At 42.1% G+C, this 7,897-nt stretch overlaps 1 protein-coding gene across 2 annotated transcripts in view; it reads left to right on the forward strand.

The window, feature by feature from the left end:
• The window catches only part of LOC138742714 (muscleblind-like protein 1), a 275,672-nt gene extending 269,205 nt beyond the window's left edge, over positions 1-6,467 (forward strand). For both annotated transcript variants that reach the window (XM_069897486.1, XM_069897485.1), the window contains one exon: positions 922-6,467. The gene's annotated coding sequence lies outside the window, so the exon portion shown is untranslated. The remainder of the gene's footprint in view (positions 1-921) is intronic.
• Positions 6,468-7,897: the final 1,430 nt, after the last annotated feature.

Raw genomic sequence — 7,897 nt, forward strand, 5'->3', positions numbered from 1 at the left:
GTGGTGTCATGTGTATACTCTGACAATAAATCTGAAGCTGAAAAGCAGTTGAATTTGATTTCAACGACTTTATTATGTTTTAAAATCAATTTTACGTTTGCAAATGATTTTGACATTGTGAAGGGTAGGTAGAGCGTTGATGGTGTGGAGATAGGGCTTGCGTTCCCTCCAGCCAATGCCTGGTCACTGTTTCCAGTCACCCCATCCACAGGATGCAAGCACAGCATTTGGGATCCCAGGGCCAGCAGCCACTGAAGTTGGAATTCGAGGGCCAAACCCATCGGGACCATTGCCTGAAGAGGGCGCACAAAATCAGTGAACCTGTGCGGACTCGAAAGGCCAACATGGCCTGTTTCCGCTCCGTAAATGGTTATATGGTTATAAGGTTAAAGATCATGATGAGCACCCCAACAGCAGGCAGGATGAATGAGCGCACACAGGCTCCTGCGTGGAGACAGTGCACCTACACAGAGTTCACATTCTCGTTCATTGTCACTTTTGCTGCCCTGATGAAGGGATTTTTATCCATGAATTACGTCAGTAGATCTACAGGGAGAAAAAGTCCATTTAGCCTCTCCATCCTGTTTGATAAACACAGAGGGTGGTGAGTGTATGGAACAAGCTGTCAGAGAAGGTAGTTGATATAATCGCAATGTTTAAGAAACATTTGGATGGAGACATGGATCGAGGGGGTGCAGGCCCAATAAAGGCAGGTGGGTCCAATGTGGGTGGGATATTTTGGTCAGCTTGGGCAAGTTGGGTCAAAGGGCCTGTTTCCATGCTAAGTGACCATTCCAAAGGATCGTGGCTCCTCCTTATCTCAATTCCATCGACACCAATTTACTCCTCCTGATACGCCTCGGGGAAAAGTTGCCCAATTAAAGACGGCTGAAACTAATGTGTTTGTTTTTCTCTCCCCAGATCAGCGTGCAGACAGTGTGCAGGGAAGCCATGATGCAGCAGGGATCCACAGCCATTCTGTAAATTCCACTATCCAGTCACCAAGCCAACCATCATTCTCCCTCCCTTAACCTCACCCACAAACCTTTCCGCCTACCAGCCCACTGGAAGTATGGTCGTCTTGAACATGATACAGGTGAAAGGAGCTGCACACTGAGGCTCACGTGGTCTGTCTGTTCCACTGAGAATGAGGCTGAAGAGGAGCCTTGTCTATTGTCCAGTCAACAACATCGTTTGCCTTTCCTTGGCACTGAGCTTTGCATTGGCTCAGTCAATGGTGCCCATTCCGTTCACATCTCTTCCCTCAGCCCCACTCTCAGCCCTTCTTACCCGTCAGTGGAAAGGTATACTCTGATGTACATTTTAATATACAGTATATACTGGTACGCCTGCAAACCATACAGATCATTTTGGTGTTAGGTTTAAATGGTTTTCCTACAAGTTTACAAAAGTGGAAAAAAAAGAGATTAAAAAAACAAAAATAGTGCACCTTGTATTTAAAATAAAAACTATTTTCCCATGTTCACTAAAAATCAATTGTGCATGTACAGTGATCTGTGTTATGGTTATATTCTAATGGATTGTAAGAGAGATTTAAAGAGGAAATGGACAGATGAATGTGCTGGGCAAAACATTAGTACAAACTAAGTCTGTTCTTTCTTTTAAGCACATTGTAGCTTTAAATACTGTGTCGTAAATATGTTGGAGGTACATGTTAAGTGCCATTCGAATCTGTACAATTAACCCTAAAGTATTATTCCTGCAGTGTTAAAGCATTTATCAGATTCAGTGTATTTCAAATGTGCTAACAAAATGGGCTGCGCTACTTTACATTTCGGTCTCTCTCAGAAATGGCATCTCCACTCCAGGGAATAGGACAACATGCATTGAATAACATTAGCAATTTATTTTTCTTTATGTTTAGAAAATGCAATCATTCGTAGACCACTGATGCAATGTATGAATCTCCACCAGAAATACTAAGGATAGAAAACAATCATGACCGATATCAATTGACATTTCTCTTTGATGCTGGGCTTTGCCACACACAACGTGGCAAAGTATCAACTCCAAAGTCAAAACAATCCTTCCATTTTCATTGCCAAACAAAGATGCCAGGCTTCAGAGACTTGGAAAGGTGGCCCAGGTTTCTGTTTTGATTTGCCCCCAAATTCTTTTTCTTCCCCAAAGCAAAACCCAAAGTCAAATAAAGACTATAAAAAAAAAGCATCTCTCCGTGGAGATTTTAAAAAAACAACACAGCTTTGTGCTGAACGTCACACTCTTTAGTCAGACAATATGATGGAAAGTGACTCTAAACTAGATTACCTTAAGGTCGAGCAAAGCACTGTGTCATAAAATGCATGATAAACCAAAATATAAATGTTAAAAGTAGTACCACGGTGGGATATGTATCCGGGTGAATTTTATATGTGACTTTTTTTCAAAGTTATTGCATTTATAGCCTTAGAAAGCCTTCAAGAGAAAAAAAAAAACAAAAAAAAAATATTAGCTGTGTATTTTTAATTCCAAAGGAATTCCTTTTATTTGTTTAGGTTTCCCAATAGGAATCTTTATTTTTTTTCTTTTCTGCAGCTTGATAAAGAGGTTTTATTAGAGCTCTGTTCAGCAAATGATGGATCAGTTGTAGTGAGCCCAGGTTACTTAAAAGTATCGTCTCGGAAATGGAAGAGGCAAAAGTTTATCTTGTGAACTGTCCACACTTCCAAGCTCTCTGCAAAGTTTTATTTTTTAAGATGGAATTTGAAAGGTGTACTTGTAGTTTTTAAAAGGGTTGTTATACATTGATTTTATTGACTGTACTGTACATCTATTAAAGCCTTAGATTATACATTACGGGTTGAAACCCACTTTAAATGTTACTTCCTACCTGTTAAGGAGCACATAGAATTCACTCATTGCTCTAGTACTTACATACTAGAACATTGCTTATTTCAATTATTTTAAGTTTGTCATCTCTTACCTATAATACTAGATTTGTTTTAATGTTTTTCATATGTTTAAATGTCTGATATTATTTTCATATTTTAGTTGATAGGTTATCTTTGATTTCATTCATTGGAAGTCACAGATAAAAGATTTCCAAGAAGTTTTTTTCAGTCAAAGGGATGTTTTAATTTTCCTCTCTACCCCTTCTTCACCATTGCATAGTGTCATCCTAGGACAAAAGCATAAAGAATGGAATACCGTTTTCTGATTTATGAATTACGAGCATCAGACATTGTTATTTCTTTCATTCAGAGAACAAAGACCTTTTGTACGGCTATCTTACAATGTTCATTTCATTGGGAAGTATGAAGTTAAGTTGTTGCTATAGCAACGATCCTGGCAGACAATTGCAAAATGTTTAGAAGATTTACTTTGTTTGTAATTATAGTCATTATTGAAAATCTCTAGTTCCTAGATATTAGAACTGAAAATTATTTTCTACTGTAACCATTCGCGAATAGCAACATATTGTTTGTTGGGTATATTTTAATCTCCCTCAGCTAAATATCAGACCTTCATTCAATAGGAGATGCATAATCAATAGATCAAGAGATTTTTTTATGTCATGAATTCAACTCTTAATCAAAGCTTACTTATAAGAAAAGAGAATTAATCTGAATTGTGTGTGCAGACACTTGAGGGTTGATTATGCTGCAGTTTTGGTAAAAAGAACGTAAATCGGTCCTACGGGGAAAGTTGACGTTTTGCACTTCTGTATATAGTCAAAGGAGAAGGAAACCTGTAAAATAGTAAGATCTTATTTTGAATAAAAAAAAATGTCTATAATAACAAGGAATTTTGTTAAGGTCATTAAAACGACAGGCTGAACAAAAATAAAAAATTTAAAAAAAAGCTTGCAAAAATTTTTAAAAAAATGTTGATAGGCACAGATTTTAGCGCCTCATAAACCCTATCCCCGCCCCCCCCCCAATGCCCACCCACCCCTGAAAAAAGGCAAAATCTTGCTTTGCTTTAATGTGAACAGCTTGTAGTTTGCCAGGATTTTTTTCAGCTTGAACGATAAACATCCTTCTGAGATCAGTGGGGAGAGGACGATAGGACAGGCCAGTGTTAATCCAACACCTGCTGACAACAGGCTGGCAGTCCCAGGGCAAGTGATCTGTTTTCCACACATCTAAATCCAGCCCCATCACCCCTACTCCATCTATCCCGCACCCTATCACCCCCCCACTCCATCACCACCACTCCATCTGCCCCGCACCCTATCACCCCCCACTTCATCACCCTGCACCCTATCATCCCCCCACTCTGTCACCCTGCACTCCATCACCCCCCACTCCATCTGCCCCAAACCCTATCACCCCCCCACTCAGTCACACCCTCCAGTCCAACACCCCCTCACTCCATCAATCACCCCCCCACTCTATCACTCCCCACTCCATCTGCCCCGCACCCTATCACCCCCCCACTCCATCTGCCCCAAACCCTATCACCCCCCCACTCAGTCACACCCTCCAGTCCAACACCCCCTCACTCCATCATCCCCCCACTCTATCACTCCCCACTCCATCTGCCCCGCACCCTATCACCCCCCCACTCCATCACCCCCACTCCATAACCGTCACACTCTGTCATCCCTCACTCTCCATCACGACCCCTCCATCATCCCTCCACTCTATCACCCTCCCACACCATCATTCCTACCCTATTACTAACCTACTCCACCTGCCCTGCACCCCATCATCCCCCACTGTATCTGTTCTCCACTCCAACAGCGCCAAACCCCATTGCCCCATTTTACTCTCCAGACAAGGTCAATGGGACCAACGTTAGGCCAAATCTGATCAGTGGGAGGGTCAATGTAGATTAGGATTCCTGCCTGTTCATTGGGAATGGGAGATTCCTACCAGATCCAATGAGCACAGGGGATCAGAGATTCTTGTAAGATCCCATGGCAATGGGGATTCACGTCTGATCCCATGGGAATGGAGATTCCTGCCTGCACCCATGGGACTCTTGACTGACCCTGTATAATCTGACGTGCCATCTCCTCCGATCACCATACACTGGCCCCATTCATTGCCTCCACCCCACCCCTACTTCCCATTGTCCCAGCAACACACAATCCACCAGGTAATCCCCCTCCCCATCCCACCAACACCATGCCCACCCACCACTGACAGGTTTAAAGCTCCAGGTGTGGACTTTGATCATCAACAAAACAAACTCCCTCCACTCAACCACAGAAAATACCCAACTCCTCACAAAATCAATCTACTGCATGTTTTAGAAGTTCTTTTTTTATAAATAAAAAAGAGAAACTACAGTTTAAACGTATTTTAATCTTATCAAAAACAGGTTCTGTATATGGATTTTGATTGTGTACTTCTCCTGGGAAGTAAAAAAAATTACATTATATAAATATATATCAAACTGGCTCCACACTTTCATTTTAATGACTACATGTCAAAAATGTCAGTTTAGTCTTGGAGATATCACCCAAACAGCAGATGCCAACATGACTTTATTGCTCTTGTGTTCCTGTTCCTTTTTGCAGTTGAGTGTATACCTTTTGTATTTCAATGAACCGAGTGTTTTTTTTTTAATATACCACTGTGAATTGGAGAAACAAAAGAAGATGGCAAGGTTCTTCTTATTTTAAGCCCTTGTTTTTTTTTATGAGAAAGGAGATTCATTGTCTGGGAAACAGGGTCGAAGGTCGTCCTCCGGTGTAGAATTTGGTCCGTCACTGCGGGCTCAATGCGGTGGCACATATTGTTCAGCGTCGAATGGAGGGAGAACTTCGACCCTGGGGAAAAGAGGGAAGTAAACTCTTGGTTGGTGGGGGGCATGGGTAGAGTTGGAGATGGGGAGGAAGGAGGTTGGGAGAGTGGATCGGCAGATTGGAACCCTTGACTCCACTCTGGATGTAGTGGGGCAGCGGTTAGGCAACTGAATCAGCCACCAAAAATGTGCCATTAATGCAACTTCAATCCCTGGAGACCAAAATGAAAGTGGAAAGTAGATTTGGAACTTTAAAAAGCCAGCTTCGATAACACAAAACTACTCAGTTGTTGAAAAACCCATCTGACCTTCTAATCCTCTTTGGGGAAGGAACTCTTATCGTCCTTGCCTCCATCCAACTCCAGATGACTCTCCTCATCTCAGTTGAATCAAACTTGGGCGACTCATACTGGAGCATCCAGTGAACCTTTGAGACCCATGAACTTAGGTATATCTTTTTTTAATGTTTAATTGTCTTTTATTTTTTTTTAGTTTGGATGAAATGACCATTTGATTTTGGTAAGATTGAGTCCAAATCACAAGGCCATACCACACTGCCAAAAGGACGGAAACTTGGTTTTATGATTGTGTAATCACAGGCTCTCTTTTTATTTTGATGTTTTCCTGCTTGTAGTTGCCAATATAGTATACTCTGTCCTTGCTGCCAGTTGTTTTATTATAATTACTGCTATATCTTTGATTCTTGCTGTATGGAATTAAAAAAAAATAAATATAAAATTACCAAAAAATAATGGAAGCAAATTGGAGTACATTTGTCTCTTTGCTGTTTTGTTTCATTAATAAGAAAATAAACCCTTCTATAACAAGAGCAAGTCAGAAACTCCTGAGCAGCTCTCTCAACAGCCATTCTCAACAAGAGCCTCTCAGCCCCCTCGGGGCCACAGCACATTTAAGTAAAGGCCTTGTTTTCTTTCCACCTTGAGGAGCATAACTTTTTTTGTGTGTAGTCGGTCGGAGAGAAATATGGAAAAAAAATCAAAACTTGACGGCTTCACAGGGAAGGGGGCCCATAAACTTTGAGCAGAGTCTCGGAGGGTGGGGGAGGGGGTAGCAGAGCCGAAATAAGGTTGAGAATGGCTGCGCTAGGAGATTGATGGGATGAATGGCCTGCTTTCCTATCAGATTGATTGGCTCAACGGTCAGCTCAATGAAGTTATAGCGCCGGCGATTGGGACAGGGTTTCAAATCCCGTGAGTCTCCAAGGAGTTCGTATGTTCTCATCGTTTCTGCATGGGTTTTCCCAGGGTCTCTGGTTTCCTCCCACCATTCAAAACATACTGGGGGTTGTAGGTTAATGAGCGGCACAGGTTCGTGGGCCAAAAGGGCCTGTTACCTTGCTGCATGTCTAAATTAAATTATTTTTTAAAAAATTAACCTGCAAGAAGTTGACAGAGTAGATATAGGGGTGATGTTTCTCATGGCTGGAGTGTTTTAAAACCTTGACCCACTCGTTCAAAAGAAAGTCCTGACCCGATATGTTGACTGACCAATTCTACTGATGGATGTTGCCTGATCATCTTCAGTTTGTCCATCAGCTCGTCAATGGTTCAAAATTGGAGACCAGCCATTCAAAGCAGAGATGAGAACATCAACTTGTACAGCCCAGAAATGGGGCTTTTGGGCCATCACATCCATGCTGGTATTTTGCCCAGCAACACTAAAATCCACAACCCAAGAGGTCTGTGGAGGCCCAGTGACTATGTTGAAGAGTGAGATGACTGGGAATAAGTCATAGAGCCATAGTTAACACAGAAATGCTGGAGGAACTCGGCCGGTCTTGAAGCGTACATTGGAAGTAAAGATATATAACCAATGTTCAGGCCTGAGCCTTTACCATGGGCATCCAGTCACTACACAACTCCATCCCCCATATCGTAGGCCTCAAAGCCCTTTGTTTATTTCTCAACAATAGATCTGACCAGACCCCCCACCCCCCCTTCTACCACCACCGGCTGGCAGAACTTGTTCTCAGCCTCAATAATTTCTCTTTTGGCTCATCACTTGAGCATTGGATCAATTCTCTTTCGAAAGCCCATGGTGGAAAGAAACAAGTCAGACGGCATGGAAGCAGCTACATACAATCTGCTAGAGGAACTCAATGGGTCAAATAGCATCAGTGGGTGATGAAGAGTAGTTTACATTACAAAACGAGGGACTGGAG

The sequence above is a fragment of the Narcine bancroftii genome, chromosome 9, assembly GCF_036971445.1.
Source record: "Narcine bancroftii isolate sNarBan1 chromosome 9, sNarBan1.hap1, whole genome shotgun sequence".
NCBI lineage: Eukaryota > Metazoa > Chordata > Chondrichthyes > Torpediniformes > Narcinidae > Narcine > Narcine bancroftii.